This window comes from Bidens hawaiensis, unplaced genomic scaffold (assembly GCF_021521415.1).
Source record: "Bidens hawaiensis isolate Kalapana, Puna unplaced genomic scaffold, B.hawaiensis_p1.1 tig00064923_1, whole genome shotgun sequence".
In the NCBI taxonomy this organism is placed as follows: domain Eukaryota; kingdom Viridiplantae; phylum Streptophyta; class Magnoliopsida; order Asterales; family Asteraceae; genus Bidens; species Bidens hawaiensis.
Genome location: NW_027501587.1, coordinates 63796 through 82103, shown reverse-complemented (window position 1 = coordinate 82103; position 18308 = coordinate 63796). Strand labels below are relative to the sequence as shown.

Here is an 18308-nt window from a genome sequence, read left to right as displayed (position 1 = left end):
CATTATTCCTTGTTTAAAAGTTCCAAAATGAAGAACCAGTACAATTATCACATTATAAAAACACACCTTTCTCCATACAGAAACAGAAGGCTAAAATGCATGGTGTTCTTATACATTAAAAAAATAATTATTTCTCATTCAAAGTCTGGTCACAAACCTTTGACCAAGAGAAATCAAAGGACTTCTAGTTGACCACATCAAGAACAAGCTTACGGGACTTGAGAAACCGACCACCTCAAACGCCTGTAGTATGCAGCCTGAAGTAGGGCCAGTGACAATACAAATATCCACTTGAATCCCATCTGCACCATCCAACCAAAATCAATATCATTCATTAAAGATTACAAGTTTAACCTTAAGCTCAAATAAATTCTTTTGACTTGTAACTTTGAAAGATTTAGAGGAATTTACCAGTTTCCTTTCCTCCATTTCTGGTTCTGCAGCCCAGCTTAAGAATGAAACAATGTCTTTTCCCATCTGCAGCAATTAAACAAAAAAAAAGAATTAACTAAAAAAAATATTAGCAATCACAGTATATAAGAGAGAGAACAATTAACAAACCTGAGCCTCAGTTGCAGGAGTACCATCTTCATACTCAACAGCACCATCATTAAGCATTTTAGGCATTGCAATAGCTCCACCAGGGAAATAAGGATTATAGTGCAGACCTTCCCTGATCTGCAATATATATGTAGATTGGCTGTTAGGTGGATTGGAATTTAGGGATGAGCATTTTCGGGTACCGGGTACCAAATTCGGTAATCGGTACCGTCCGGATACCGGTACTGATTTGGTACCGTCTGGACCGAATCGGTACCAAGTTTTTAGTTTTCAGTATCGGTACAGTACCAGTATTTCCCGAATTTTGCATGAAATACCTCGGGTACCGAGCCGATACTGTACCGTACCGGTACCGAACCAAACATTTCAGTATCAGTACCGATACCAAATATTTCGAATTTTCGGGACCAGGATTTTCTTGATCGATACTGGTCGGTACCAGTACCATCCCAAGCTCATCCCTAGATTAGATAAGCAGGCTAAGTTTAACCAGAATTAAAAAAAAAAAAAAAGTCTGTTCGCAAAGTAAAAGAACTGTTGATACAAGAAGTCATAATTAATAAGTTACAGAACTAGCTATCAGCGTTATATTGATACGGTACTTTCCTTGAACATTTGACTAATCAACACCATGGTCAAAGCTGTATTTAAGATAACATTACTATTTTAACAATTTCATAATCATTTTTTATATGTTAACGATAGGCACTTTAATGAACTGAAAATTAAAATAACTACTAAACACTAGCCCTAGCAAACAGTTATCAAACATTAGGGTTATTTTGGACTTCAGATATAAATTCTTGGGCTTTTCTGGGTTAGGTGATATTTCCATAGGGTCCAAATGGGTATGAGAAAAAATAGAAAACTGAAGCACGGTTAGACTGTGCGATAGAAAAAAGAAGACCCAAATTGAACCTCATCTGCACCATTGCAAGCATGCCAAACCACGCACACCGTCTTCTTCCTTCAATAATTTTTTACTCTTCTCAATTTAGGGTGGGAGGGGTGCTCCTCCACACTACCCTGAGTTCTATCAATCCTGCCCTAACATGTCATGCATTCCATCAAATACCCTAAACCCTTAGCCGCACTCCTCTTAAATACCCTAAAATCCTTGACCGCACTCATTTTATGGGTATTTGATTTCTTCATCTGAGGCTAAATTTTGTTCATTTATTTATTAGGTGATTTTTGCGAAAGAATTAAGTGGACAGATTTGGAGAGATGAGACTTCTATCACAGTGGATGATAAGATGAGATTTCTAAATTCTAATTGATAGAAAAATAGAATTTTAGCTGAGAAGCAGGCTCTATTCATCCCACCATTTATGGATTGTGCAAAATAGATCCATCCTATGGCGTTTTCTGATACTGCTTCATCAGTTTCTTGTAAGTGTTTTGTTGTATATTTAACAAGTGGTATAAGATTTTCGTACTCACCGACACACCAGCAGGGGGATCACGGTAGCCAGTCAAAAGTGCAAATACATAGTTCTGTCCATTGTGACGAGCCTGACAAAACACAAAATGTAAGACTCTGTACTATAAAGAAAGCATACCTTTAAAAGGTATTAAAAAAATAAAAAATGAGGAGTGAGTTGGATACTTTGGTGATAAGACTGAGATCTGGAGGATAGGCGCCACCATTAGCAAATCTAGCAGCTTGCTCATTCGCATAAGGTTGAGGAAACCGATCACTGAGCTTTCCAGGCCGGGTAAACATCTCACCCTCATCATTAGGACCATCAGTAACCTCAATTTCAGCAGCCATTGCTTTAGTTTCCTCTTCAGTATACGCCACACCAACCAAATCACGGTATGAAACCAAACCCATTGAATGACACGATGCGCATACTTGCGTATACACTTGGTGACCACGTCGGATCCTAATCAAATAACAAAGTATCATAAAAAACACATAACAAGAGTTAGTCAAAAAACAAACTTACGAAGCATGGTCGTATGAGCTCAAAATGCCTTGGTGAGGCCAGGGATAGCTTGGAGATTCTAGACCATGTTCGGCCTCGTCAGCAGCTGCTATCGTTGTAAAGCTCAAAAGCCCTGAAACACCTGCTCCAATGAGAGCTATTGCCCTCAAAGACTTCATTCCAGAAGCTTCTTGATCTGTCTTCGGTATTAAAGATGACAAAACCGGAGGGGCCTGATGCGCGTAACAGATAACAGATTTAACCTAGCTGACCAGCAAATACAAGTGCAAGAGAAGAAATGCAAAACATAATAATGCTTGCTTACAGTGGAATGCGAATGAAGGCGGTTCCTCAGCAAGTGGTAAATTCCCCTACCACCAGCCATTTAAGCCAATTTCCTGTTAACACACATATTAATGATAATCGAATAAAGAATTACTTTCAAAAGAGAAATAAATTATTACAGTTCAGGATTTTCAAAAGATGTTAGATTTGGTGAAACGCTTAAAAAAACAGAACCTTTTCTGACCCTTCCGACCCAAATTCGTTCCGACCCGGACCCGAACCAAAACAACCTTTTTTTAATTGACCTGTTTCGACCCTAATCTGTCCCGACCCACTTGCCACCCCTACATATCATCCGTGTTGCAAAAATCCCGACTATGCACCGATTAATCCCCGATTAATCGCTAGTCCCCACTTCACTGATTAATTTCGGGCTAGTCGGTTAATTAATCGGTCAATGGTCAAATACGGCCAAAATAGGCGGTTTCGGGCGAGATTCCGACCAAAATCAGCGGGTTTCCGACTAGATTCTAGCCAAAACTCGCGGTTTCCTGCAAGATTCCAGCTAAAACCAGCCGTTTCCATCGAGACTCCAGCCAATTTCCGGCCAAAATATGTTTGTGTACGTATAAAACTTAAACTTAAATATAAAAATGTGTGCGTGCATATACAAAACTGAAAAATATACATTAAAGTCCGATCCGATTAACCCGATTAATCGCTAGTCCCCACCCTGATACCCGACCACCAACTAGCGATTTTTACAACACTGCATATCATAATGCACAGTCAGTCAACTATCGTATTGAAACCCTAAATCAGGTATACATTTTGCCCTAAAATTGTTACTAAATCAATTGAGCAAGCTGAAAGACGAAATGAAAGCTAATTACACGGAGACAAGATCTGAATCTGACTATTAAACGGAAGATGCAATCAATCGATACACATGAAATGATACGGAGATTGTAACACATTTGGCACGTCGATAAACAGAGTCGAATGAATGATTAAAGCGTTAATGAAATGAAACTGGGGGAGGACTTACACGACGTCGTCGGATGAGGTAATTAAGCGTTAAACGGCCGCAGAGAAGAGATAAAATAACAACGAATGGAGTGAGATTATTTGGCCACAATGAGTTTCACTTTTGCTTCCCATAGCCACAAGCACGACGACCGGTTTATCATCAGAGGCTTTTGGGTGGGCCAAAGCCTGTTTTATCAGCTATTGGGCTGTTAGGCTTAAAGATGGCCTCTTAACTAATTGCATGATTTATTTAGTATTTAAAATTATTAAAATGAAAATAAATGAATATAAACAAGCTGAACCCGTGCTTGACAGAATAACTCATGAGTTGAGTTCGAGCTTTAGGATTGTTTCTTTTCTCTACAACTAGACCCGAACCCAAAAGTATATGTATCCATGGTGAATCGAGCTCAAATTTCATCATCACGATGAGGTTGATATCAAAACTTTAACGTCACGATGAGTTTTGAAGCCACGTGTCAGTTTCTCATTCTATTTTGAATCTTATTGTGAAGAAGGAATTAAGACGGGTCTTCTTTAAAAATTGAAAGAGTAGTTTTTTTTTAGAAATCTCCTAAATTGGGTTGTTTTAGATATCTTATTTTCTTAAAAACCCAAGCTCACGTGTCGATAGGGTTTTTTTTTTAATTAGGACGACGTTTGTTATGTTAAAATCAATGTTTTCAGGCCCGGCCCGAATGTCTTACCGGGTCAAAGGTCGGACCGAACCGGGGAGGGCGGACCAGTGTTTGATCCGGATGACGTCATAAATAATTTAATATATATTTACACGCGCGCGCACGCACACACACATATATATAATTCATATACATACAAAAAATAATAATAACAAATAATAACGATAATAACAAACTTTAATGTTTATATATGTTTTATACATTAATTTGTAAACATATATAATTTATGTTTAATCCATATAAACATCAATAAATCTTGGTTGGTTGACTCATAGGTAATTATTAAAGCTTCTATCTTTGAAATGATTCAAGTTTGAATTTCGACATGCACATTTCATTTTGAATTTAACAAAAATATGGGTTTTACCAGTTCTTCCTCCGGATCAAGCGGTCTGGGCCGACCGCCACCAGCAAAACCCGGTCGAGATTTTAGAAACTAGTCAAATACCCAAATACAAATACACCGAGCCGGCCCGATATAGGGACCAGGCCCCGGGCCGGGTTTCGAAAACACCCGTTAAAATGATGATTTCACCGACGTATGATGAAAGTAAACATCGGCTGCCACCGGTAATCGGAAACCATTGGCGGCGGCTTTATACATATGGGTTTTAACTGGTTTCCGAGATCTTCTGATCCTATACAACACAATGAAAAAGAATCACATCACTAAACCCATTTCCACTAAACCAAGAATCATATTATTGTTGTTCACTATTGTCCTTGTTGGTGGTGCCTTGATCTTCAATTGCTTATGGGCTTCATCTTCCGCCGCCATTTCCTCAGTCCATTACAATTGGGTTCGCGAGAATAATAATCTTGTAACACTACCTAATTTCTTCAACCAGACTCATAAGGTCAGTCGGTTATCCACTTTAATTTGATCCATCGGCGGCTGTATACATTTTCCCCTTTATGTTCTTGATATATTAATTTTGACTTTTGAGGTCAATGTTTTTTCGAAATGATATGCTTTTTGCTACAATTTAACAGCCGAACTTGCACTTAATGTTTATTACTTGTTTGTGAATTCAAATTAGTTAATCTTTTTTCATTGAGGGTAGCTTCATTAGTATAAATTTGACATGGGTCAAACTGAAGTTTGACCAAAAAAGTCAAAATTAGTTACATTCAGTAACTTAGGGGTGCTCGAGCTCTTCTCGTTTAACTTATATGGAGCTCGAGCTCGGCTCGTTTCGATCTCTATTTTCAAAACTCGAGCTCGGCTCGTGAGTAGATTCTCAAGCTCGAGCTCGGCTCGTTTACTAGTTATTAAATAATTTTTTTATATTTATGATTATATATATATATATATATATTCAATTATAATTTTATGTATAAAAATAATATATATTATTTATTTATTTTTTCATAACACTATATATATTAATTAATATTATTAAATATATATTAAAAAATTATATAAGGCTCGTTTAGGCTCATGGCCCGGCTCGAGCTCGATAAGTGAAGCTCGGGCTCGGGCTCTTTTGTTAAATGAGCTTACTTTTATGCTCGGGCTCGATTAAGCTTGGCTCGATCGGGCTTTTCACGAGCCGATCGAGTAGCTCGGCTCATTTGCACCCCTAATTCAGTTGGCAATGCCTTTGGGATAATGGGTTTCTCTTGTTTGTAACAAATTAGTTCATCTGAGACTAGTGGTCTATCAAAGTATGAATCTTTTACTTATTTTGATTTGTTTATTGTCACATTTAGATTGCAGATGTTAAGGATCAAAAGGAAAACATTCCTGAGAGGTTACTATCAGGAACTTTTGCGGATTTACCCGCACCCGAAACCGAATGGGAAGAGCTGGCACCCGCACCCGTACCACGTCTTGATGGTGCTTCAATACAAATTAATAATCTTTTTTTATGTGTTTTCTGGATATAGAACCCTTGACCATGTAAGAACCAGCCTTTATTTATACAAGACCTTTATTTTGTTCATTTTGAGTGTATTTGCAGTAATTGCTTTTGAATAATATGATAGGTACATTCTCATGTTGATGTTTTCAATTTCACAAGCAACAAATGGGAAGAAAGCTTTGATACACCAAAACAAATGGCGAATTCTCATTTAGGAATGGCAACCGACGGGAGATATATTTATGTCGTCTCGGGTCAACACGGCCCGCAATGTCGAACACCTCCTGTAGCCGAAACATTTGTGCTCGATACACGAACGAGAAAATGGCAATCATTTCCACCATTGCCAGAACCAAGGTGTGCGAATTCTTATATACTTCTTAAAAATAGTTAACTATGTTAAATAATGAAATATGATTTCTGAAATTATTATTATTTGTAATTTCCAGATATGCCCCTGCAACTCAATTTTGGAGGGGAAGACTTCATGTGATGGGGGGTGGTGGTAAGGAGAATCGTCACACGCCCAGTACAGATCATTGGAGTATCGCAGTGAAAAAATGGCAAACCGTTAGAGAAAACATGGAGGGTAGAAGTGTCAATTCCTCGTGGTGGTCCACATAGGTAAAAATCGACTTGCACTAATAATATATTAATATGCTCGTATGGATCAGCTGGTTTTTATAAAATAGTAACATTCAATGTTGTGTTTTAATTTTTAATAGAGCGTGTGTTGCTGTCGGTGATCGGTTGTATGTTATTGGCGGTCAAGAGGGTGACTTTATGCCTAAACCGGGGTCTCCTATCTTCAAGTGTTCACGCAGGCATGAGGTAATGCGTCTTTAACTTTTGCGGGTCAAACCTGATATTTTCATAAACCGAAGTGTTGTTCAAAAATTGGTAGGTTGTTTATGGTGATGTTTACATGCTTGATGACAAGATGACATGGCACACATTGCCACCTATGCCAAAACCCGATTCACATATTGAAGCTTCATGGGTGGTTCTTAACAATTCCATTGTGATTGCGGGTGGCACAACCGAGAAAAATCCCGTGACGAAGCGGATAATATTAGTTGGAGAGTTGTTTCAGTTTGATCTTGACTCAAAGGTATAGTTATCACCGCATTCTTTTTAGTTTTGATATAAATATAGAGCAAACACGTCTAATAATACAAATCTACGCAGAAATGGCATGTGATTGGAAAGCTTCCTTATCGTGTGAAAACTACACAAGCGGCATACTGGAATGGATGGTTTTATATCACTTCTGGACAGCGAGACAAAGGACCGGATAATCCACAGCCTAAGCAAGTTGTCGGAGATTTGTGGCGAACGAAACTGAGGTTGTAAAAAGACTGTTCTTGTTTCTCGAACAAACCTTTTCTTTTTGCTTGTTTTATTTGTTGCGATATAGTATTCGATCAAGAGTAATTTTGTTACAGCTTTAATAGTTAATGCATCAGGCATACCATGGTAGTAAATATTGTTTCAAACTTGTGGCTTTGGTTAGCTTAGAGGTAACAATTGTGGGCTCAAGGCTCAACCTTTATGAATCTTAAGTACCTCCAATTGCTGTTAGAAAATTAACATAATAGTCAGCATATAAGAAGTCTTTAAAGACTACAACTAAATCAGTTTTAACTGCCCAACGGTTTGCAGCTAGTGAATTAACATAACCAGGTCTTAACATATAAAAGCACCATAATCTCTAAATCAACCAACTGAACTGGAGCATGCGACAAATAGTCAAATCGCACATATGACATAGAAGGTTCAGTAAGAAGGTTGTGTAGACGGCAACCCTTTGGCCAGTTAATCAGCTAGCTGAACTAAGGTAAACGTTGCGAATGCTGACTCTGAATATATATATATACTAAAATTTTTAGTTTAGGCGGAGAATAAATAAAGAAAAAACTCATAACCATGTCTCGTATGAAATGCAAGTTAGTCTTAATGTATTTTGTGTGCAGATGAAACAAATGTTTTGCGAATGCTGTTCACGAGCCGAGCCCGAGTCGAGCCAGGGTGGTTTCGAGCTCGGGCTCGAAATTAAACGGGACAACTTAGTTAGGCTCTAGCTTGATTTTGAAGTTAAACGAGCTTAAGATCGAGCCAACGAGCCGAGCCATGACTCGAGCTGAGCCAAGGTCGTTTTTGGCTCGGTTACAAAAATGATTCAAATAAGCTCAGGATGTTACAAATCAATTTTTTATAGCTAGTTTTATTCGAGCGAGCCACGAGCCCGAGCTTCGAGCCTCGAGCTTTTTGAACAACCCTGGGTGGAACAATAAGAGGAATATGCATCTCATGAAATAACATATCTAATCCGTCTAAGCTCAGCAGCATTAAGGGCAAGAGCATGATAGTGCGCCTCATCACTCAATCGTGCAACTGAATGTTGTTTCTTGAAACTCCAGGTAATGAACACTTATTCAGGCCCATTTGGCAGCCCAAAAGAAGTAATTAGGCCCAACGAGAATGAATTGAAGAAACGCCATTGATATAAGGCGTTAGGAAGAGAGAGTATGACATGAATAAATATTGCTAGAATGTTTGGCTTCTCTTCACATCTCATATTCTATGAATCTGTCTTCCCATTCTCCTAGTTCTTTATCAGTTTTCGGTTTTCTATCTTGTAATCTTTCAGTTAACACAACAAAGATTTGGTTAATTCAATAACAATTTGATTTACTAATTTTAGCTGTGAAATAACCGTTCACTTCACTCCAACTGCTTAGGATGGATTCACGAAACACACGTTGTCTTAGTGGTAGATCGCCAATCATCTAGGCAACCAACATCCACATAAGCAAGATAGTGACAGTTGAGGTCTATGAATCAAGCCTTTTGTATATATTGGTTTTTATTAATTCCAACTATTGTATTTTGGTCATAGCCGATCCCAACTAATGAATTGGCTACTGACAGTCTCAACTTTTAACGTATTTGTTCCTAACGGTCCGCAACTAACAGAATCCTAACATCATTAGTTTCAGGTCGCTGGAAAAACGTTTTTTGTTGGAAAAGTCAAATTTATTGCCGGAAAACACCACATGAAAACTGCCACCACCACCAATTGACGCACCGCCAACCAACTACCACCACTTGAGCACTATCAACCGATTCCCCGACAACCTCAATAATTAAGGCTTTTACTAGAAAAAGGTTCCTAAAGGTCCGATACATAGTTACCAAGATGTTTGGGACGAAAATGTTGAGTTTTCGGGGAAAATTTTGAGTTTTCCGGCCAAAAATGTTTTTTCGGCGACCGAAAACTAACGACGTTAGAATTATGTTAGTCAAGGACCGTTAGGAACAAATACGTTAAAAGTTTGGACCATCAGCAGCCAATTCGTTAGTTGGGACTGGTAGTGACTAAAAGACGATAGTTGAGATTAATAAAAACCAATATTCCTTTAATCTTTATTAATGATAAGGATTAAAGGTATATTGGTTTTTATTAATCTCAACTATCGTCTTTGAAGATTCAATTTCTAAGGAAGTATGGCGTGCTTTGAAGATTCAATTTCTTGGAATTGATCATGTACGGAAAGAAGAAGATGAAAAAGTAGCTCAAGAAGCCGCTGAGAAAGAACGATTGGATGAGATCGCTGAGAAAGAACGATTGAATGGGATTGTTCAAGAAGAACAGGCACGTAAGAAGGAAGCCCAGGAAGCTGCAGAGAATGAAGAAGCTTTGCAAGCTGTTTTGAGAAGTGAAGGAAAGGAAAGATTGAATAAAGAAAATGAGAGAATTTCTTCGAAAGAAGAAGAGAAGATAGTGAATCTTCAGGTATGTTTTTCTGACTCAAGTAACCATGAAGATGAGAAAACTGTTAAGATAAGTGAGCACGATCGAAGTAAGAAATCTGCTAATGATCATGATGATGAGAGGAAGGATATGGTACTAAATGAAAGGAACAATGCAGCTAACAAGTCTGCAAATTTGGAAGTATGTGTGAAGTCAACGATCGAGCATTTGTTGATGAAAAGTCAGAACGGAATGAAAGGTTCATAATGAAAGGCTCGATAGGGTCTGATAAAGAAAGAATGGATAACCCATCTGCTAGTTTTGATAAGCAAATAATGAAAAAAAAAGTGAGAAAGAAGAACCTGGAGAATGAAGTTGTATCTGAGATCAATATGGATGGTTTGAATGATGAACATGAAGAACCTGTTAAACAGGTTTGTTACAAATAACTGAAAAGAAAGGGTAAAGATGAACCAATGATTAAAATTGAAGAGTTGAGAGTGCTATTGGGAATTCAAGATCTTGGTGGTACAAATTCAAGATTAAGGTTGTGAATAAAGGTTAATCTTGAATTATCAATAAAGTTGAGGGTTTGTTTTGTAAGTTTATTTTAATATGGATTATTCTAGAATAAGGCTGTCTTGATTTCCAAGTTAAGTTTGGCTTGAAGAGCAAGTTTAGTAGGTCTATAAATAGGGTCTAGATTATTAGTTTTATTTGTATGTGAGTCAAGAAGTCTCTTCTCCATGTAAATTTGATAAGTTCGTGAAGTTCGTTTGATTATATGAAAAGAGTTGAGGGTTGTCATCCCAATATCTCGTATTCGTTTGTTTGATCTGATTGTTTGATCCGTTTGGGCCAACATCCAGGGCACCCCCTCACTACCAATGCTAACTGACATGTGAAGGTTGTGGCTAGTTAGCACCATTGCCTTGTTGTCGTTCATGTGACGGTCTGGATTAAACGTTAGTGGGTCATCCCACACCTCATGCTTCCATCCTAGCCCCACTCGGCTCACTATCACCTGGCTATCTTTTGGTATGAAATATCCGGCAACAGTAGTGTTGCGGGATGCCACTCGAGGGAGGGTGAAAGGTGCAATAGGGTGTAGCCTCAAAGCCTCCTTCACAAATGCATTGATGTATTTTAAGTGAACTAGATCTGATTCTTGCACGAGTCTATCTTTACCAACCAAAGAATCGAGCTTGCAGACTGCCTTTTCTAAGATCCTCGGTTCGTTTTTCATTTCTGCAAGCGCCCATTCGATATTGTTCCATGTGTTATCAAAAGTTTCAATCATCAGATCCTATCAAAAGACCATTTCGCTTGTCACATTAACATTTTCATGTCAAGATTCGTTAAGTACCGCTTAAAAACAAAACATATTTGAAAAGAATGTTTTAGAAACGCTTATAAGGATCTAGGCTTTAATGTGATCCGGAGTTAGTTGAGGGTCTTCAAGATGGATGAAAGCATCAAGCAAATCATCTTTTTTCGTCTTAACGCCATCTTTCCATTGCTGTATCCTTTCATCAATCAAAGGGTCTTGATACTTTCTTGCGATGCAAATAGCACTCCTTATGATTCTCTCATGCCCGTCGAAATCAGTGATCCATCGCAAGTTGGGAAGAAATCTGTCATGTCATGCAGAAAGCGTAAGTGTAAGCAAGAATCATAAAAAATGATTCAACATGCTAGATCTCTTCATCCCCATGGCCACCATCAGCACTCCCTTTGCCAAAATAGCTACTTCCAAACATGATCTTTCTTGCAATGTTGCTTGTGTACTGTTGAACGATAATCCTAACGTTTACTACCCCTCCGGTGACCAGAACATTAGACTCGCAACGGCTGTAAATGTACCTAAAAGATATACATATTAATTTGGATATCTGGTTTAAGTAATTTTTTTGGCAAGAATACAACCGCTTGAATTACAATAAAGTGGCAGTAAGCAGCCAACAAGCTGTGCTACAGCCCTTTTTTTATTTTAATCTAACACGTTTCCAAGACGACACACTAATATAGATATTGTAACTTATGTAACTTTGCTGATTAACTATATGAAGTATATATTATGTTGTTACACCGAAATCCAGACATGTCAGACATGCCAGATTAGTTCGTATCAAACCTTCCCGAATCATCTTTTAAGTCGATAAACTTCATTATGCACTAAGAGCATCTCAACACTACTATGTGTATGATACACACCTCAGAAGATTATCAGCTTCTTCGTCTCGCTTGTTTTGAAGCCAATTATGCCCAGAAGCCGAAACAATCTCGGTAGCTATGATTTTCCTCATGTTCATCCAATGATCACTCATTGGAACAAGAGAAGTGTTCAAGTAACCACCGCTTGTTAGATAACCTGACACGCAATCGGGCCTTGATGCAAAAATCTCATCATTGTCCTTCAAAAACTCACAAGCAATCTTTGGGTCACTCACTGCTATAACATGCACATGTCCGAGACGAATGCATATGATCTTGGTTTCCATTTCTTCCATCATCCTATGAATCCATCGGAATGTAGGCTTGTTCTTAAGCATGGGAATTAAACTTCCGATGTAGGGAAAGGGTGTTGGTCTCGGTGGAAGAGGAGGCAGGCGTTTCAAACGTCGGGTGCGTCTAATCACTATGAAGGTAACTATAAATATAAGGAAGAGAGTGAAGATGATCATGATGATTGATGAGTATTAACAAAATAATCTTCTACTTGTGTTGCTTTGTTGTAGTTCTGCCATTTAAATAACAGTTTCGTTTTTGTAATATAGAGGTAGGGTAAGAAATGGGTAGGACCCGCGGATCATTCATGACATCCGCGGAAGCCATCCGCCAGGAAACTAAGGTCTAAGCATTCTTCAAAACAACGGCGGGAGCAACCCGCAAACCGCGGAAGATATCCGCAGCACTGGAATGTCACAAAGAAGGGTAACTTCATACTTTAGAGGAAAGAACATTTGTAACAATATCTTTCTAGAAGATCATCAAAGATATTCCCTAACAATGACATATACCTTCGTGATGGAGAACACGAGGTGAGGCGGCCAATGAAGGGAAAAAAGCTGGACACTTCGTAACAACCATGCACATGGCCAGCTGTCGCCTCCTATTGAAATGGGACGCGTGTCCATTCGGGTGGAAAAGAGAATCTTCTGGATAGGGACAGCTCCAGCAATCGCATTCCCTCCACCGTCGGCTATAAATACCTTCATCTTTATCAAAAGGTATTCATTCACGATCACAACATTACATCTATCACTTTGTACTTTTTCTCTCTTAAAGAGCTGTACTTATTCTCACGTCGGATGGTGGTTACGGAAAGACCCCCCATCCTGTCCTTCCCGTAACGAGACTCACAATGATTTGTTTTGCAGGCACAAATCTAGATTTGGCTTGATTATTGATTCTATTCAACTTTGTTTCATTTCCTAACCCTTACCCAATGGAAACACAGACCCGAGCTTAACCCAATTTAGATTTGTGTTTCTTCATGTAATTAAATTATTTTGACAAGTGCTGTATTACTTATTGCTCTAACTTTTAATAAATGTGAGCCCTAAGTCTATATTGGTTCAAAGTAGTGTGTTTCAATAATATCATTAGAGCATGCCCTGATGTTTGTGAGTATTTTTAAAGGAGAAAGTGAAACACCCATAACCCGGGATGTCTCATATGCTGGGTTTACATATACAACTAGTGCATGTACTGTACTAAGGGGTCGTAGCATAGCGCCTGCACAAAGGGGTCGTAACATGGTGCCCATACAAAGGGGCCATAAACTGACTGGCTGATTCAAAGCTTTAAACATAATTGATTATTAACTTACCGTTAACGTACCTGACACATTATGTATGAACACCAGTCCCGAAAACATTAAAGAGAAAAGGGTCTAGAAAACTCACTTGATTCGTTTAACTTTGCTTGAAGAAACACTAATCGACCCCGGGCAGATTACGAATAATCTGGGGGTTAAATAGATGTTTCCCACGAGGGTTAGGTCCGACAAGATGGTTATTCTTCTGATGACCTGCAAAACAGACACCGTGAGCTCGTCACTGAGAAGGGGGGGTACCTCCTTGTGACCACCCTCCGGCGTGAGAATCAGACTAGATTGCTCTTGATATAAATGTATATTAAGAGAAATGACTAGAGCAGATATCAGATAATATACGAAGATATAAGATGATGATACCGTTCCAAGGTGTTGGAGTATTTATAGCCGAAGGTAGGTTTCCAAGCAGGTACAGCCGGCTGAATAGTATTCCTTTTCGACCAACTGTGGGCTACGCACATGCCATGCTAGTGGTTGGTGGGTAGGCAGCGGCTGATAGTGACATGGCCGGCTGTGTACTATTCCTTTTCCACCAACTGCAGGCTATGCATGTGCCACGACAGGGGTTGGTGAGTAGGCAGCGGCTGACAGTGACATTAAGTACTAGAGCGTGCTGTTCGTCGTACTGTTGTCAGTGAGTTGTCGCAGCTTTGGTCAGATCTTTTGTCCATACCTTGGCAGGTATAGTACAAAAGATCCTCCAGTAGCGTACGGACTGGCTCATTTGGGCGGGAGTGTTCCCGGCTTTGGGCGGGAGTGTTCCCGGCTTGCTCATTCCTTCTTCAGGTGACATTACTGAATTATTTAAGAGTTAGTGCCTTGTGCGTGTAGCTTTGCTGCGCGGGTAGCCTTCCCTGATGGCTAGTATCCGCAGCTGCGGGAACAGGCGGAGTACGTCGACTATTGGGAGGCTTTTCCCGTGGGAACAGCTTGCGTACTGCGCGTAAGGACGTCATCTCTCTGAGCGTGGTGGGTCCTGCGGATCCAGTTGGTCTTTGCGCAGACGTCTCTCTTTAAGGTGAGTCTTGCGGGTCCAACCGCGCAGAAGTCCCTCTGAGGTGAGTCTTGCGGGTCCAACTGCGCAGACGTCCCTGTTTGAGGTGAGTCTTGCGGGTCCAACTGGGCTCTGCTGGGACCTACCTCTTCAAGACCCCCCAGTCCAATGTTCTTCTCATGAGTTGTTAATAAGTGATGTGAACTTTTGGACTTAAGCAAAGGGTTTTGAAAAGGGTTTAGTTTTAAGGTCTCCGCGGGGATTCTTCCCGCGGGTTTCCTAATGTCACGTGCAGAATTTCCCACTATTCTGCTTGATCTTTGGGTATGATGCGGGTAGGTGTGTAACCTCCTCGCAAGTCGGGAGCGTTGAGTTTCCCTTGTGTAGATTCTCCACGGGGTTTTGGTAGTTTTAAACATAGTGATCAATTATGTTAAACAACCAATTCCGTCTTGGAGCTTCCAACAATCTAGTTCTCAACGTTCCCGCTATGCGGGGATGTTATTTCCCTTTCCGCAAGCATGGCCCAGAAGATCCTTCTTGGTTTCAATTCCCTGCGGAGTGCTAGGTATGTGAAGGGTTTTGCCTTAACACTGTACCCGCACTCGTCTTATAGTTACTTTACTTCCATGGTATTCCTGGCGTCAATTCCCTGCAGGTGCTAAGTATGTGAAGGGTTTTGCCTTGACACTGTACCCGCACCCGTCTTAGTTACTTGGTTGCCGAGGTATTCTTGGCTTCAATTCCCTGCAGGTGCTAAGTATGTGAAGGGTTTTGTCTTGACACTGTACCCGCACCTGTCTTATAGTTACTTGGTTGCCAAGGTAAGGGGGTAAAGTCCCGCTTACTTTTGAATCTATTTGACTTGCGTTGTAAACGTTATATGACTTGCTCATGCATATTTTAGTTTAACTTAGCAATTTTCCAAGTGTTTTGAATAAGTTAACCTTTCGACGCGCGGTTGTCAATAGGTTAATGTTCAGTTTCTTCTATCATGGTTGTGCGGGTAGGACCGTCACTTTCATTTAGTGGCATGACCAAACTTTACCTATAACTGACCTGCGTGAAGGTTTTCCTCATCTTTTAGAAACTTTTGCCGTTTTTTGTGTTTATGCGGGTTTTGCCGCCGTCCACACGCAACGACTTCTTTCCATATTTATGGGGTGAATACCGGCATATCCGTCCGGAAAGTTCATAAGTATAAATGTAAAGCGATCAACACAATGTGATAAAGGAGAATCATTCCATTAGAAGTGGCTCTAGGCCGTTTCTTTATAAGTTTGGAATTGATCTACATGTAACATTTGCGTAATTGAGCTCCATTCCATGTTCTTGGGATGGGGGTGCCATCGAGCCTTTCGAGCCGGTATGCGCCCTTTCCCAAAACTTCTTTGATAATGTATGACCCTTCCCAGACCGGGGCCAGCTTTCCTGGGCGTTCTTGGTTCGAAGCCTCGTTGTCACGCAGTATGTAGTCTCCGACATTGAAGTTGCAGAGTTTTACCCGCGTGTTGTAGTACTTTTGCATTTGTCGCTTGTAGTTCTCTTCACGCGCTGCGGCTAAGTCTCTGCGTTCCTCGGTTAGCATAAGGTCTAACCGTCTTTCCGTATCATTGTCCTCTGGTTGAATCAAGACCCTTGGTGAGGGTAGACCAATTTCGACCGGGACCATGGCTTCAGTGCCATAAGTGAGGCTGAACGGGGTTTCTCCCGTACTTGCCTTTTTCATCATTCTGTGTGCCCAAAGGACGTGTGGAACTTCGTCCACCCAGCCGGATACTGCTAGATACTGAACGTTCCCTGTTGCTGTGGGAAATGGGTCTGTCACATCGATGGCCCACTTCTGAAATGGCCATGAAGAGGTGACTGGAACAAGTTCATTCTTCGGGCGATGCGTGTTGGGTGCGTAGAGTTGGCAAAACCTACACTTTCTGATGTATGCCAGTGCATCCGTATGCATCCCCGGCCAAAAGTATCCCGCGTTGTTTAGCTTAGCTACAACTGCGCGTGGACCTGCGTGTATCCCACAGATGCCTTAGTGTACTTCCCTTATGAGGTAGTCGACATCTTGGTCGTCAACGCATCTGAGGAGTGGGCCAAGAAAGTTACGTCTGTAAAGGATGTCATCGATGAGTTGATAGTTCAGTGCTTTACAGCGTAGTTTTCTTGCATGTGTTTTTGACTCTGGTAGTATACCCGTCGCAAGGTAATTTATTATTGGTGTCATCCATGTTTCTGTGCCGGTTTGGATGACACAGATTTCCTTGTGCGGGACTGATGGTGCGCCAAGGAGTTCAATGCGGATATCCTTTCCCAAGTGGGTGAAGGCCAATGACGCAAGCTTGCTTAACGCATCCGCAGATTTGTTTTCGCTACGCTTGACGTGTATGACCTTACAATCGTTAAAATCGCGCATGAGGGTTTTTGCTTGTGCGAATTACAGCGCCATTGTGTCGTTCACGGCCGTGTACGTCCCGTTTATTTGGTTGGCTACTAACATGGAATCCACGTGGGCTTCCAAGTTCTTCACTCCCATCTTACGCGCAATTCTCAGCCCGGCCAAGAATGCTTCATACTCTGCTTCGTTATTTGTGCTTGGAAAATCCAGTCGAATAGCGTAAGTGTATTCTTGGCCCGCTGGGTTGATTAGTTTCAATCCTGCGCCTGAGCCCTCGTTGCTGGCTGCTCCATCAGTGTAGAGTCGCCAGACATCATCGATGTCCTGTGCTGGAGAGGGTTGAGCCTCTTCCTGGCACTCTTTCTCCCGCGAGGCGGGGACTTCTGCAATAAAGTCGGCCAAGATCTGGCCTTTTATGGCTGGTCGCGGCTTGTACTTTATCGCGTATTCTCTCAATTCTATTGCCCATTTGGCTAGGCGTCCCGACAATTCGGGTTTGCCTAGAACGTTTGCGAATTTGAAGTTGGTGAGAATGGTGATTGGGTGACCTTGGAAGTATCGTCTTAGCCTGCGTGAAGCCTGTACAAGTGCTAAGACTAATTTTTCCAGGGTAGAGTACCGGGTTTCTACGTCTGTTAGGACACGGCTAACATAGTAGATTGGCATCTGGATGCCCTTTCGCTCGACTAGCAGGACGGCCCCGGTTGCTCTATCTGTGGCGGAGAGGTATAGGATTAATTCCTCCCCCGCTTCTGGTGCTGTGAGCGTTGGGAGTTCGATCAAGCGTGACCGAATTTCCTGAAAAGCTGCTTCCGCTTCTGGTGTCCAGCGGAAGTGCGTTTTCTTTAAACAGTTTCTCAGCGTCGACACGAATGGGAACGACCTATCCGCATGGTTTGCCAAGAAGCGGTTAAGTGCAACTAGGCGTCCATTCAGTGTCTGAGCTTGCTTGATG

The 18308-nt window shown here is 40.8% G+C and overlaps 3 pseudogenes across 2 annotated transcripts; 1 reads left to right on the top strand and 2 right to left on the bottom strand.

Annotated features, from left to right (window-relative positions):
* Positions 1-6: 6 nt before the first annotated feature.
* LOC143604373 (cytochrome c1-2, heme protein, mitochondrial-like) lies at positions 7-3849 on the bottom strand (annotated as a pseudogene). Its single transcript, XR_013148277.1, has 8 exons — positions 3826-3849; positions 2818-2890; positions 2514-2725; positions 2171-2450; positions 2005-2076; positions 562-678; positions 412-477; positions 7-302 (listed from the first exon to the last, which is right to left on the bottom strand). The product of XR_013148277.1 is annotated as a cytochrome c1-2, heme protein, mitochondrial-like (transcript).
* A 1305-nt stretch (positions 3850-5154) lies between these two features.
* Positions 5155-7837, top strand: LOC143604376 (kelch repeat-containing protein At3g27220-like; annotated as a pseudogene). The gene is made up of 7 exons (XR_013148279.1): positions 5155-5361; positions 6218-6407; positions 6494-6726; positions 6819-6993; positions 7095-7200; positions 7274-7480; positions 7558-7837. The product of XR_013148279.1 is annotated as a kelch repeat-containing protein At3g27220-like (transcript).
* A 2911-nt stretch (positions 7838-10748) lies between these two features.
* On the bottom strand, positions 10749-12807 carry LOC143604375 (tryptophan N-monooxygenase CYP79A68 pseudogene; annotated as a pseudogene).
* Between the last annotated feature and the right edge of the window lie 5501 nt (positions 12808-18308).